The 14,041-nt window shown below is 37.6% G+C and overlaps 1 pseudogene; it reads left to right on the top strand.

The window, feature by feature from the left end:
- The window catches only part of LOC132418039 (adiponectin receptor protein 1-like), an 84,687-nt pseudogene extending 78,167 nt beyond the window's left edge, over positions 1-6,520 (top strand).
- Positions 6,521-14,041: the final 7,521 nt, after the last annotated feature.

Raw genomic sequence — 14,041 nt, 5'->3', positions numbered from 1 at the left:
CCACATTTCAATGAATCATTCCATTCAAACCCTGGGATACACATGTCAGCCCGTTTGGAGACCACTATAGTAGGGGTTAGCCAGGCTGTGGGAAAAGAAAGCAGTATGTGCAAAGGTTCTGAGGCAAGGGAGAGCATTTTAGTGCTTCTTCTTTGGAAAAACACTCTGTTATGAACTTTGAAGCCAGAGTTCCTGGGCTTAGTTCTGGCTGTGACCATGAGCAAGATACTTGCATTGTCAGTGTATTAGGGTTTGTTTGTTTGCTTACAAACTAGGGGTAACTGTGTTTAATTGATAGTGTTGTTTTGAAAAAAAATAATGTCTTGGAATATCATTTCATATTAATTTCTTTCTCCCACTTCCATAAGGGGAAGTGATGACTTTTCCCCAGTAGGAAGAAGGCTTCAACATTGCTTTAGGGAGAAGTATGATTTCTAAAGTGAAAGAAAAAAATGGATCAAGATATAATCAATGTTCGTTTTTGTTTTTATTTTAACTTCCAGAACAGGCTTTTTAGAATAAAGAAGGAAGAGGAGAAGGAGGAAATGGAGGAGGAAAAAGAGCTTTTTACAGCCAAAGGAAGTAAATCTGGAGAGACCAGACGAAGACCTAGATCATTCTTACCCATACCTCCTTGGAGAATAGATGAGTCACCTGAGCTTATGAGGGGGGATAGAGGAAGCTGGCAGACAGGGTAAGACTTTAGTGGAAGTCAAAAGTGGAAGTGGAGGGAATGAATGCGAGAGGCATGGGTGGAGAGGAATGGGGTCAGCATACAGAGACTCAGAAACACTTTCAAGGGCCTAATCTTTGAAGCCAGCACCAGGGAACACTAATGTTTGCCCAGAGAAGTCATCCAGCTGTTCATCTCCTCACTGAACAGTGTGGGCCTCTGGTCAAGAGGTGCCTACCTGAGTCTTTGCTAGCTCTATGCAGACTGCCACTGTCTTCATGTGCACTCTCTTTTGAAAGTCCAGAATATTCCAAGATTCCCAAAAGATAAAGAAGAGGTTCTTAACACCCAGAAGAGTGGGACTGTTATAGAAGAGAACAGCCCAGCACTGAGCCGTAATTGAGTAAACTGAACAATGGGAAATTCCATTTGCTATAGTGATCATCATCGTCATCATGGTGACTTACATTTTATAGAGGACTATATTATCAGGTGCTGTACTACTAAACACATTCTACACAGTGCATCATTTAACCAGGATCTTAATCTCTATGCTACACTGCTCTTAACATCTACACTCTACTCACTCCCAGACAAAATAAGATTGTAGATGTAAAGTACTAACACTGTTCCTGGTGTATATATTGCTTGCTGATAGTTATGACTTCAATGTCATGGGAGGGGATGGCAGAAAACAGGGAACAGGTTGTTATCTGCTGTGATACTGAAAAAGTGAAGATTGTATCTGAAACTTTTAAGGTTCAAATATCAAAGTTCAGAGAAGTTTATTTCATTCTTCCAGTTGATGTATGTTATTTTATAATTCACAGATAGCTCAGTCTTCTAACTTAAAGCCTGAACATTATCCATTGATCAAAGATAATTTTTCGTCCACTTTGTTCCCAAGTAGGAACCTGACTGTGACTGGTGAGGTTGAAATGAGCAAAGATGAGGAATTAGTAACACAATCATGCCTCACATTTAAGCCATGTCCTCCAATCCATGTCTGAATTTTGGATGCATCTCTCAAATGATTCCACAGTAGGGAGGGAAAGAGGCTGTTATTTACTGGTCTGCCAAAACCATACAATATACACCACCAAAATGCTGGAAGAGTAGTGTATGCTTTAAGAATATTTCAAAATTATAATTAAACATTTAAAAATTATATAAATAATATCAAGTAGGTGCTTTATAAAATGCATTTGTTCAACAATCATTTACTGAGTCCCCATCACATGCAAAGTACCAAGGATAAAAGGATGAGAAAAACAGACACAATCCCTATCATTACAGAGCTTGGAGTTTAGTGGGAGAGACAGATATTAATCAAATAAGCAAAAAATAAATGTGAAACTGCAACGGTGACACTCATGAAAAAGAAGTGTTACATGGTACTTTGAAAGCACATAAGAGGGGGACTTGAGCTAGTCAGAAAGGTCAGGTCAAGCTTCCCTAAGGAAATGGAAATTTAGTTCAAATCTGAAGGAAAATCTTTCCACTTGAGGGGACTAGCATAGTCAGTGCTCACAGTGTAGGTCTCATTTATATTATTTCAAAGCTCTGCTCTCTCCCCTTCTGAGTGAATTTATTTAAAATGAAAACAAAAGCACAGATATACATATCTAAGATATACATATCTAATCTAAGACCATTAGATTACAATGGTCTTAAGAAGCTCCTTTCCAAAGTAGCTAGCAGGGCAGAACGTCTAATCCTGAAGCTAGCTAAAATAAGCTCGGTGCTTTGTGATCGCCTGGAGCGGTGGGATAGGGAGGGTGGGAGGGAGGGAGATGCAAGAGGGAAGAGATATGGGAACATATGTATATATATAACTGATTCATTTTGTTGTAAAGCAGAAACTAACACATCATTGTAAAGCAATTATACTCCAATAAAGATGTTAAAAAAAAAATCTTGCTCAAAATATCACCATCAATGGACCAAAAATCAAATGTCAGTATGGGTCATCAGCCTGGATATATAGGGGTTAGAGTATGAGTATTAGGAAAATACAGTAAACTGTAGCTAGCAACAGGAATAAATAAAACATTGGAAAGATAAATTGACTAATTTCGACGTTTCTGAGATATATGTGTTTTTCAGAATTCCAACTTTTCCTCGTGTTTGGGCATAGCCTTATAGAATGTGTTCATTAACTTCTACAGACTTACCTTGACACATTAATACTAAACTCTGCTTATATCCTAGGATGAAACAGTGTCTGCATCTGCACATGCAGCTGTATCCAGCAAATCACTGAACCCTAAAGCAAACTGAAAGAAAAGCCATGACCTCTGCAGAACAGAACCAGAATCTTTTCCCAACAAACTCATGCTTATAAAAACAACTTCTAAAATAAGTGTTATATATGCCAGGGAAGCACCATGGTTCAATTATGGTATTTATTTGTTCCTTTAAGACAGTGTTAATTTCCCTATTTTTGAAGTCCCTATGTAGTTGTCGACTGCAAGGTTATTTTGATTAGGTAATAATTTGTAAATGCAATAAAATGCTATTTTGAAAGTATTGTGCCCCCTGCCTGTTACTGCTCCCAAAGCACCTAAATAAACTTTATCAGTGAGCATTTCTTCCAATTGCTATTTACCAAATGAGATACTTGAGCTAAAAAAGAAACTTTAATAAAGCCAAATTTAAAATTGCCATGCTTCATTCTGTGCAAGCATGACATTTAAATTGATAGCATCCATCTCCATCCCTTAGGACATATAATTTTTTAAGCTACAGATGGTATATATTTATTTTTGCCTTTCTTTTTCTAATTCAGACACATTGTTATTGGCAATTGTGAAAAAGTGTCCTTGTAGTTGTTCTACTTCATCACCGCCATGTTGATTGAAGTGAAAAATTAACATGGATTTAGGAAAGTCCATTATATCATTTAGGAACTATCAAGAAAATAAATAGGTGATATATTATCTTTACTCCATGAGCAAATAATGTCCTTGACACTTTTCTAAACCAGTTCTGATCATGAAAAGGGAAACATATAAAATGTGTTTCACCTGTGTCAAAAAGTATCTCAGCTTCTAGGCCACTTGGTAAGCTTTACAGCGAGAGAAATATTGCATAAAAATGATATCACACCCTATGTTTTAGCTAGTTATACCTAAATCCTTTGTTGACTATAGGCCATATAACTTCAGGCAGACAAAAGAAAAATAATCCCTATCATGTTGAATGCCAGTCTGTGGTGTTTATGAGTACTTCCTGCTGTTTTAAATGACTCAAACATCTGTCAGGTGTGCTACATTAGAGCCACAGGAAAATCTCGGTACAGGTTGTGTGCCAGGCAAAATGCTTTGTCTAAGACCTTGTCAATCAGGCTGATGGATGAGTTCAGTATTCTAATGAGTAAGATTCTAAATATGTTTCTCCTTTGCCAAATCTCCGGATCACATCAGGAGGCACAAAGCTCAGGCAACTGGAACGAATAAGATCATTTTTAAAGGACCGTACTTCTCCTGACTCATACAAATGTGTGGGTTTTAACTATCCTGGTGAGATAGTCTCCTACCCCTTTGTAATCCTTTTTCGTATGCTTCATTTAACAGACTAATTTCCGTTTACTCAAAACAAATTAATTCCAAACAATTTGCAAAGGCTACCATACTTCTGAAGAGCATTAGTTACTTTTAGCTTTACATTTTGCATAGTACAATGTGTACAATCAGTGGGTTTGCAGACATATCACTTAGTAAATTGTATTTTAAGCTATTCTAATGGTAACTAAGTCAGATGAAATTGTTTTGGTGGGATGGTATATATGTGTTCCATTTAGATAATTCATAAGTAACGAATCCAGCCACTTTTCTCATGGCCTTTCATATTCTAATATAAAAACTGAGTGTTTTTTTTAATTGACTTTGGGGAGAACATTACAGTAAATATCCCCTATGATATATCAACATGTTGCTTAAAAATTGCATAATATTTGTATTAGGCTTATAAAGGTACGTCCTATCCTTCATAACAATGTTGTAAAGGAGTTTCACATTCTGTAAAATTGACATTCAAAGTTTGCTATTTTTAAACTCTACATAATATTTAACATGAATCCTAGTAAATTATATTCCAAACAAGGCAAAAACATATCTTTAATAGGAATATAGTGAGGTGAACAAAGATAATAAAAACAATCAGCCATCAGAAATTAAAAATCAATCTCTTCTCTATTCAAAATGTTACACTATTTAATATAACATTTGGAAAGACTCACTGAGAATATAATTTCTTTCCAAGAAGACAACTAACATTTCGGTTAATGCCCTCAAAAATTACATAACCCATATATTTAGCCTTTAAAAGTAAGCTAACATAGTTTTTTCTTTTTTTTTTCCTAACATAGTTTTGAAGCCAATGATTTAGCAGTACATTAAAAATAAAAATTGTAATAGTACTTATGAGTAGTAAATATCGAGATTATTAATCACAAAAGGGGATTTCTTGGATCCGGGCTGCTTGGCACAGGCCGCCTCCAGCGCCATGGGATGTAGCACGGGGTCTGCAGCCCCCAGCAGAGCTCGCCCCCCCACCCCCCCACCGCCTGTCTTCCATTACAGGGAACTCTCTGCCCCCTGGGGCCGAGAGACCCCACCCTTTCCCCAAGCTGAAGCCGCAGGGCATTGAGGTACCAGCCAGATGTCTTCTCACAAGGACCTGTGGTGGCCCAGGGCAGTGGGGCTCCTGCCAGGAATAGGGAGGCTGACACAGTGGAGCTGGCTGAGCCGGGCCCCCTGCTAGAGGAGCAAGGCCGGCGGGGCGTCACCAGCCCAAGCAAAGCTGAAGAAAAGCAGGCACACCCAGTGCCTCAGGAAGAGGAGGAGGGCTGGGTGCTGACACTTCCCCTGCAAGCCCACCGTGGCATGGAGAAGATGGAGGAGTTTGTGCATAAGGTCTAGGAGGGGCGCTGGAGGGTCATCCCGCATGAAGTGCTCCCCGACTGGCTGAAGGACAACGACTACCTGCTGCACGGCCACAGGCCGCCCATGCCCTCCTTCTGGGCCTGCTTCAAGAGCATCTTCCGCATCCACACGGAGACGGGCAACTTCTGGACCCACCTGCTTGGTTTTGTGCCGTTTCACTTTCTGGGAATCCTGACCATGCTCAGACCAAACATGTACTTCATGGCCCCCCTTCAGGAGAAGGTGGTGTTCGCGATGTTCTTCCTGGGCGCGGGGCTCTGCCTCAGCTTCTCCTGGCTCTTTCACACCGTCTGTTGTCACTCAGAGCAGTGACAAACTGGATTATTTTCCAGCCCTTTTCCCAACTGGCTTATTCAGGGATTGCCCTGCTGATTACAGGGAGCTTTGTCCCCCGGCTCTGTTACTCCTTCTACTGCTCCCACAGCCACGGCTCAGCTACCTCTCCAGCGTCTGTGTCCTGGGCATCTCTGCCATCACTGTGGCCCAGTGGGACAAGTTTGCCTCTCCTCAGCACCAGCAGACAAGAGCAGGGATGTTCCTGGGGCTTGGCTTGAGCGGCGCCGTGCCCACCGTGCACTTTACAATCGCGGAGGGCTTCGTCAAGGCCACCACGGCGGGCCAGATGGGCTGGTTCTTCCTCATGGCTGTGACGTACATCACCGGAGCTGGCCTTTATGCCACATGGGTTCCTGAGCGCTTCTTGCCTGGAAAATTCGACATATGGTTCCAGCCTCATCAGATCTTCCACGTCCTGGAGGTGGCAGCCGCCTTCATCCATTTCTACGGGGTCTCCAACCTTCAGGAGTTCCGATATTGCCTGGAAAGGGGCTTTACTGACGACTCCCTCCCTCCTCTGAGCCGCCCTGCGGGGGCACAGGAGGAGCTTGCCAAGTGGTTTTAAAAGAATTTCTTTGCTGAAGTGAGAGGAAGAGTCTAAGTTGTCTGTTTCTAGAAGAAACCTCTTAGAGAATTCAGTACCAACCGAGCTTCAGCCCACTTCACACTCACTGGGCAATAAACTCTCCATTCCCTCGCTGAGAACATTGGGGATGGGCAGCCGCGCCCCCCTCAGTAAGGCAACTACTGTTCCCCCACAGAGACATAGCTTTGAAGCTCATGATGAGATTTTACCCCTCCTCCAACCATCCTGGGGAAAACGATGGACTGGGACGCTTCAGAAATTCTGTTTCTGGAAGAAACTGTCCCTCCCTCACCCCGGTCTTGACTTTATAACCTGGCTTATAACAGGTTTATAACATCTGTTTTTGTAGCACACTTTCGAAAAACAATTATAGCCTCGTCCCATCTTTCTAGGGCCTGGACCTGCTCACACAGCACGAAGAACAAAGCCACCAACTTTTACACAGCCCGGCTAATCATGGAAGTATGTCCAGGCTTCAAATAACTCGAGTTTTAATTTTTTTCTTGGCAGAGTAATGTAAAATTAAAGTGGGGAAAGATATTTGATACTAAGCTTTCAAAAGAAACCTGCTATCATTGCTATGTATCTTGATGCAAAGACTATGATGATAATAAAAGAGTACAGAAGACACTTGGCATTCAAAGAAAAAAAAACACAAAAGGGATTTCTCTAGGTCATTATTTACCCATTCATTCATGTATTCATGCTATCACAAACACTGTAGAAAGAATACTGAATAAAAGATATGTAATTCCTCCTCTTGTCATTTAAAAAATTCCAAGCCTCTAGCCAGATTTTAACATGTTGCTGACTGAGTCAATTCATGGATCAAAATTAGTGTCCATATCAATATATATCAACAAAAAATGTTTACATCATGACAAGACTTAATTTTTAGTTTTCAAAGCTTTTTGCTGATTAAAGTTATATATGTTCATTGTAGAACATTTAGAAACAAATAAAAAGATAAAAGAATTAAAATAAAGTCATCCATAATCCTACCACTCACATTTATTGAAAAGATACCCCATCTACTACACTGTAGAATCCTAAGTCAGTTGACGTACATATATAGTCCACATCTGATCTTTGTATTCTGTACCAGTCATAGAAATACAAACAAAATACCAGTTGTGGAAATATGAATAAAACAATTGATTAGGCAATTCAGAAAAGAGGCTAACCAAATAGCCAACATGTGAAAAGTTGGCCAATTTCATGAGTTATGAGGAAAGTTAAAACAATTTAATATTCTCCAGAATGGCTAAATGAAAAGGAGAGAAAATTCCAAGGTGGAAAAGATTTGGAGAAACTGAAACTTGCTTACATTGCAAGTAGGAGTGTATATCAGCATAAGGACTCTGAAAATTGTTAGGCAGGGCCTCCTAAAGCCTCCAGTTATATGCATAGCATTTGATTCAGCAATGTACCTCACAGATATAAATATACTCAACAGAAATATGATATATATGTTCACCAAAACTCATGTACAAGAATATATAGCAGGTTTATTCATAATAGACCCAAACTGGAAACATCTCAAATATCTAACAAAATCTATCCAATAGAATCGCTAAATAAATAGCAGTATAATGATCACTGATAAACTGTATTCTCTTCAGCAATAATAATGAACAAACTATACCCAAAACAATGTGAAAGTATTGCAAACATCCTGCTGAGTGAAAGAGAACAGATACAAAAATTTAAAACATGCCAAAGTACTGCACCGAAGCATGATGCTCTGCCCAGATTCTTCTCCCTTATCTTCCTTATGGAACAAAAGCCTTAAACTGCTGGGTAAAGGGCAGCAGATCCTATTGTCCTATAGGGTTAGTGGAGATGTTCTCTTTATAGTACTGGTGTATCTGAAGGAAGAAAAAGGGACAATCCCTCTACCCCTGAGGGTGAATAAAAATTAATTCTGGGCTGGAAACTACAACTGGGGGAAAGAGGGGAGGATCAGTGAGAAAGCCCTCCTGCCCCCCAACCAGAATTCAGGGACACATTGCCTAAGATTGATGCTGAACCAGAACAATGAAGAATGTCTTTCTCTTCCTGCCTCCACCACCAGACTAGCAAGCATTGAGAAGCAGCAGTCTTCTGCCTGGAAAGGGGCAAAAGGGTAAAGAAAGTCTCTATCTGATGTACAAGTTCGAAGGGAAGACCTAAAGCTGAGAAAAAAGCAAATATTGAGAAAAACATTGTGGCAAATCAGCCCCCATCCTAAATACAAGGAACTGAGAGAGGAATTTGAAATCTGTGTTGTACAGAGGCTAATCATAGCAACAAAATAAGCCAAACACACTACAATTCCTGACTGACTCCACCCTTTGCACTGGGGCCTAGCCAAAAAAAAAAGTGCACTCATTTTTAGGCATAAAAATCTATTCCCCTCCATCTCTGTTTTCCTATACAAGATGTCAGCTTTCAACAAAAAATTAAATGCATAAGAGGAAGCAAAAACATCACTTTCAAGAGACAAAACAATCAACAAAACAAGACTTCCTAAATATGAGAACTATAACACAGAAAAATTTAAATAACTATGATAAGTACGTAAAAGGCTTCAGTGCAAAAGGTAGAGAATGTTCATGATCTGGTAAGAAATTTCAGCAGAAAAAGGAAACTAAAAGAAAGATTTAAATGCACATGATTGAAATGAAAAACATGGAAACAAATGAAGAATGCTTTTCACAAATTCATCAGCAGACTTGATACAGCAAAGAAAACAATCAGTGAACTTGAAAACAGATCAAGAGAAATAACAAAGACTGAGCCACAAACAGGAAAGACCAGGAAAGGAAAAAAACAAAACAAACAACAAAAACAGAGGAGTGCATACAGAGCTATGAGACAATATCAATAGCCTAGCATCTATGTCATTAAAATCTTAAAAGCAGATGGAAAGGAAACTAGGAAAAGTAAATATTCGAAGAGATAATGGCTGGAGATTTTCCAAAACACAGATGCAAGAGTCTCAGTGAACACTAGGCAGGATAAATATAAAACACATGCACACTTAGACTTTTCATATTCAAACTACTCAAAAGGGAAGAAAAAGAAAATACCTTGAAAAAAGCCAAAGACTAAAGGCACATACACAGACAAATATTATATGATATTGCTTATATGCAGAATCTACAAAAAATGATACAAATGAACTTATTTACAAAACAGAAACAGACTCACAGATTTAGAGAACCAACTTGTGGTTACCAGGGGAAAGACTGGGAGGGAGGGATAGATTGTGAGTTTGGGATTGATATGTACACACTGCTATATTTAAAATAGATGATGAACAAGGACCTACCGCATAGCACAGGGAACTCCTGCTCAATACTCTGTAATAACCTAAATGGGAAAAGAATTTGAAAAAGAATAGATACATGTACATGTATAACTGAATCAGTTTGATGTACACCTGAAACACATATTGTTAATCAACTATACTCCAATATAAAATAAAAAATGTTTTTAAAATAATAAATAAAGGCACATAACTTATAGAGGAACAAAGATGAGAATTACAGTAAACTTCTCGTCATAAACAATGCAAGCCAGAAAACAGTACAGTGATATCTTTAATGTAATGATAGAAAAAAGCCGTTAACTAAGAATTCTATACTCTGAACATATTTTTCAAAAATAAAAGGGAATTAAAGATGTTATCAGGGAAAGAAAGCTTTAGAGAATTCACTGCCAGCTGATTTGTATTGTAACAAAAGCTAAAGGAAATATTCCAGCCAGAAATATGATACCAATGAGAAAACTGTATCTACATTCAAGAAATAAAGAACACAAGTAAAGAAATGTCATAAATGAAGGTAAACATAAAATTCATGTTTTTCTTATTTTCAATTGTTCTAAAAGATAAATTACTAACCCCCCCCAAAAAAAATAGGGGCCTTGTATTGTACATCTGTAGCATATGTACAAGCATAAGTTTCTGCAATAATAGCATTGTGGAGGAAATGAAGAAATGTAAAGTATCCCCTTTTGTGATCCGTATATTACATATGAAGTGGTTTAATATTACTTGAAGATAGATTCAGATAAATTAAAGACATATATTGTAAATTCTAAAGCAACCTCTGGGAAAAATGTAAAAGACATATGAATAACAAGCAAATAACAGAGTAAAAATGGAATCATAAAAAATACTTAATCCAAAAGAAGTCAGAAGAGGGAAAAAGAATCAAATATCCAATGAAACCAATAGAAAATATTAAAAGGATGATGGATTTTAATCCAACCACATCAAAGTACATTAAAGTAAAAGTATGGATAAAGATATATCATGCAAACACTAATCAAAATAAAAGAGTGGTCATATTTATATATCATAAAGTCATATCCAAAATGAAGTAATAATCCTAAGTATTTATGGACCTAACCACAGAGCTTCACAATATGAGGCACAACTGATAAAATTGAAAGGAGAAATAGAAGAATCCAAAGTTACAGTTGGAGACTTCAATACCCGTCTCTCAGTAATTAATGGAACAAGTAGACAGAAATTCAGTAACTACATAGAAGATATGAATAATGTTTTTAATCCACACAACTTATTTGCCATTTATAAACACTCCACTAAATAAAAGCAGAATATAAACTCTTTTCAAATACATAAATACTTTCAGAGACAGACCATATTCTAGGTCAAAAATCAAACCTTAACAAAATTTAACATTGATTTATATAAAGTGTGATCTCTAATAATGATGGATTAAAATTAGAAATGAATAATAAAAAGTTATCTGGAAAATACCCCAAATATTTGGAAATTAATATATTTCTAATGGGTCATGAGAACCAAAGAGGATATAACAGGGAAGTTAAAAATATTTTTAATTGAATGAAAATGAAAGCATAACATTAAACTTTGGGAGATTCAGGAAGCAAAAGCAGTGCTTGCAATGAAATTTATACATTAAATGCCTGTATTATATAAGAGAAAATATCTTCAGTCAATATTCTAAAATTTCTACTTTAAGAAACCCAAGAATAAAACAAAACTAAATCCCAAGCAAGTAAAAGGAAGAAAATAAAAATAAAAGCAGAAATCAATGAAATTGAGAATAGAAAAAAAAAGAGAGGGAAAATAAATAAAACCAAATGTGTGTTCCTTGGGAAAAAAGTCAATAAAATTGATAAGCTTCTCATCAGACAAACCAAGAAAAAGGAGAAAATAAGCAAATTACAAATGTCAGAAAGCAAAGAGACAATATCATGACAGGTTAATAAGAAAGTAGTATAAACAACTCTACATCCATAAATTCACCTACTTAGATGAAATAGTAAAATTCGTTGAAAGACTCAAACTCCCAGTGCTCACTGAAGAGGAAATAGACAAACTGTTTCTACATTTACTAAAGAGATTGAATTTATACCTAAAAACTCTCCAGTAAAGCAATCTGCAGGCCCAAATGGTTTCATTGGTGAATTTTCATCAATAGATCAATATATAAACTTGTTTTATGTGCATTTCTGTTTCAAGACACCTTATTTAGTATATTGTTGATCCATTAACACCGACTTCACAGCCAACAGCACTGTAACTCATGCTTGAATAAAGCTTATCTCACACATGTATTTTCTTTCTGTACGTCATAACACTTAGGAACACTGGATAGCACTTCAGCAGTATGCTTGGGGGGCATTTTAAACAGTAAAATTATCAATAAAGAGCACAAAAAAGTGAAGAAGGTGGTGATAAATAGACCATGAAAATGATGCTTGTTTACAGTATGAGAGCTGAAACAAGAAGGTAAAGCATCACCTTGTTTGACCTTTGCTGGGACCATGCACACTAGGTTGTTCAAATTTTTTGCTGCTCTGTGCATGTCTGCAAATGCTGCAAAAGCACCACAAATGTTGATTTGGAGGTTAGAGATAAATTTTAACAAGCAGGCAAATTCACAAATACAGAATCTACAAATAATGAGGATTGACTGTAATTCACCATATCAACAGAAAGAAGAAAAACCCTATAATTACCTCAATAGACACAGACAAGGCCTTTGACAAATTCAACACCCCTTCATGATAAAACTCTCAGCAGACTAGTAATAGAAGGGAACATCATCAAGTTGATAAAGGACACCTACAAAAAAAACTACAGCTAAAAATATACTTAATGGTAAAAGACTGCTTCTTTTTTTTATGATTGGGAACAAGGCAGGGATTTCTGCTTTCACCACTCCCAGCCAACATCTCATTGGTTGTCCTACTCAGTGCAATAAAGTAAGACAAAAAGAAAAAACACAGATTAGAAAGAAAGCAAGAAAACTGTCCCTAGTCTCAGAAAACAAGACCATCTACCCGGGAAATTCCAAAAGAATCTTAAAAGCAACTAGCACTAAAAAGCAAGTTTATCAAGATTGCAAAACACAAGGACAATCTGAAAATACCAATATTCTTCTATATAGCAGCAATGAACAATTGGAAATTGAAATAAAAATTATAATTTATGAAGCTCCAGTGCTGGACACCTCAAGCCAAACAACTAGCAAGACAGGAACACAACCCCACCCATTAGCAGACAGGCTGCCTAAAGTCATATTAAGCTCACAGACACTCCAAACCATACCACTGGACGTGGCCCTGCCCATCAGAGGGACAAGATCCAGCCTCAGACACCAGTACCCCCTACCAGGAAGCATACACAGGCCACTGGACCAACCTCACCCACTGGGGGCAGACACCAGAATTAAGAGAAACTATGACCCTGCAGCCTGAGGAAAGGAGTTCACAAACACAGTAAGTTCAACAAAATGAGAAGACAGAGAAATATGCTGCAGATGAAGGAGCAAGGTAAAAACCCACAAGACCAAACAAATAAAGAGGAAATAGGCAGTCTACCTGAAAAAGAATTCAGAGTAAAGATAGTAAAGATAATCCAAAATCTTGGAAATAGAATGGAGAAAATACAGGAAATGTTTAACAAGGACCTAGAAGAACTAAAGAACAAAAAAAAAATGGTAAACAACACAATAAATGAAATTAAAAATTCTCTAGAAGGAATCAATAGCAGAATAACTGAGGCAGAAGAATGGATAAGTGACCTGTAAGATAAAATAGTGGAAATAACTGCCACAGAGCAGGATAAAGCAAAACAATGAAAAGAACTGAGGACAGTCTCAGAGACCTCTGGGACAACATTAAATGCACCAACATTCGAATTATAGGGGTCCCAGAAGAAGAAGAGAAAAAGAAAGGGACTGAGAAAATATTTGAAGAGATTATAGTTGAAAAATTCCCTAATATAGTAAAGGAAATAGTCAATCAAGTCCAGGAAGCACAGAGAGTCCCATACAGGATAAATCCAAGGAGAAACACACCAAGACACATATTAATCAAACTATCAAAAATTAAATACAAAGAAAAAATATTAAAAGCAGCAAGGGAAAAACAACAAATAAAATATAAGGGAATCCCCATAAGGTTAACAGCTGATCTTTCAGCAGAAACTCTGCAAGCCAGAAGGGAGTGGCAGAA

The sequence above is a fragment of the Delphinus delphis genome, chromosome 2, assembly GCF_949987515.2.
Source record: "Delphinus delphis chromosome 2, mDelDel1.2, whole genome shotgun sequence".
NCBI lineage: Eukaryota > Metazoa > Chordata > Mammalia > Artiodactyla > Delphinidae > Delphinus > Delphinus delphis.
This window is presented reverse-complemented; position numbering and strand designations above follow the sequence as displayed.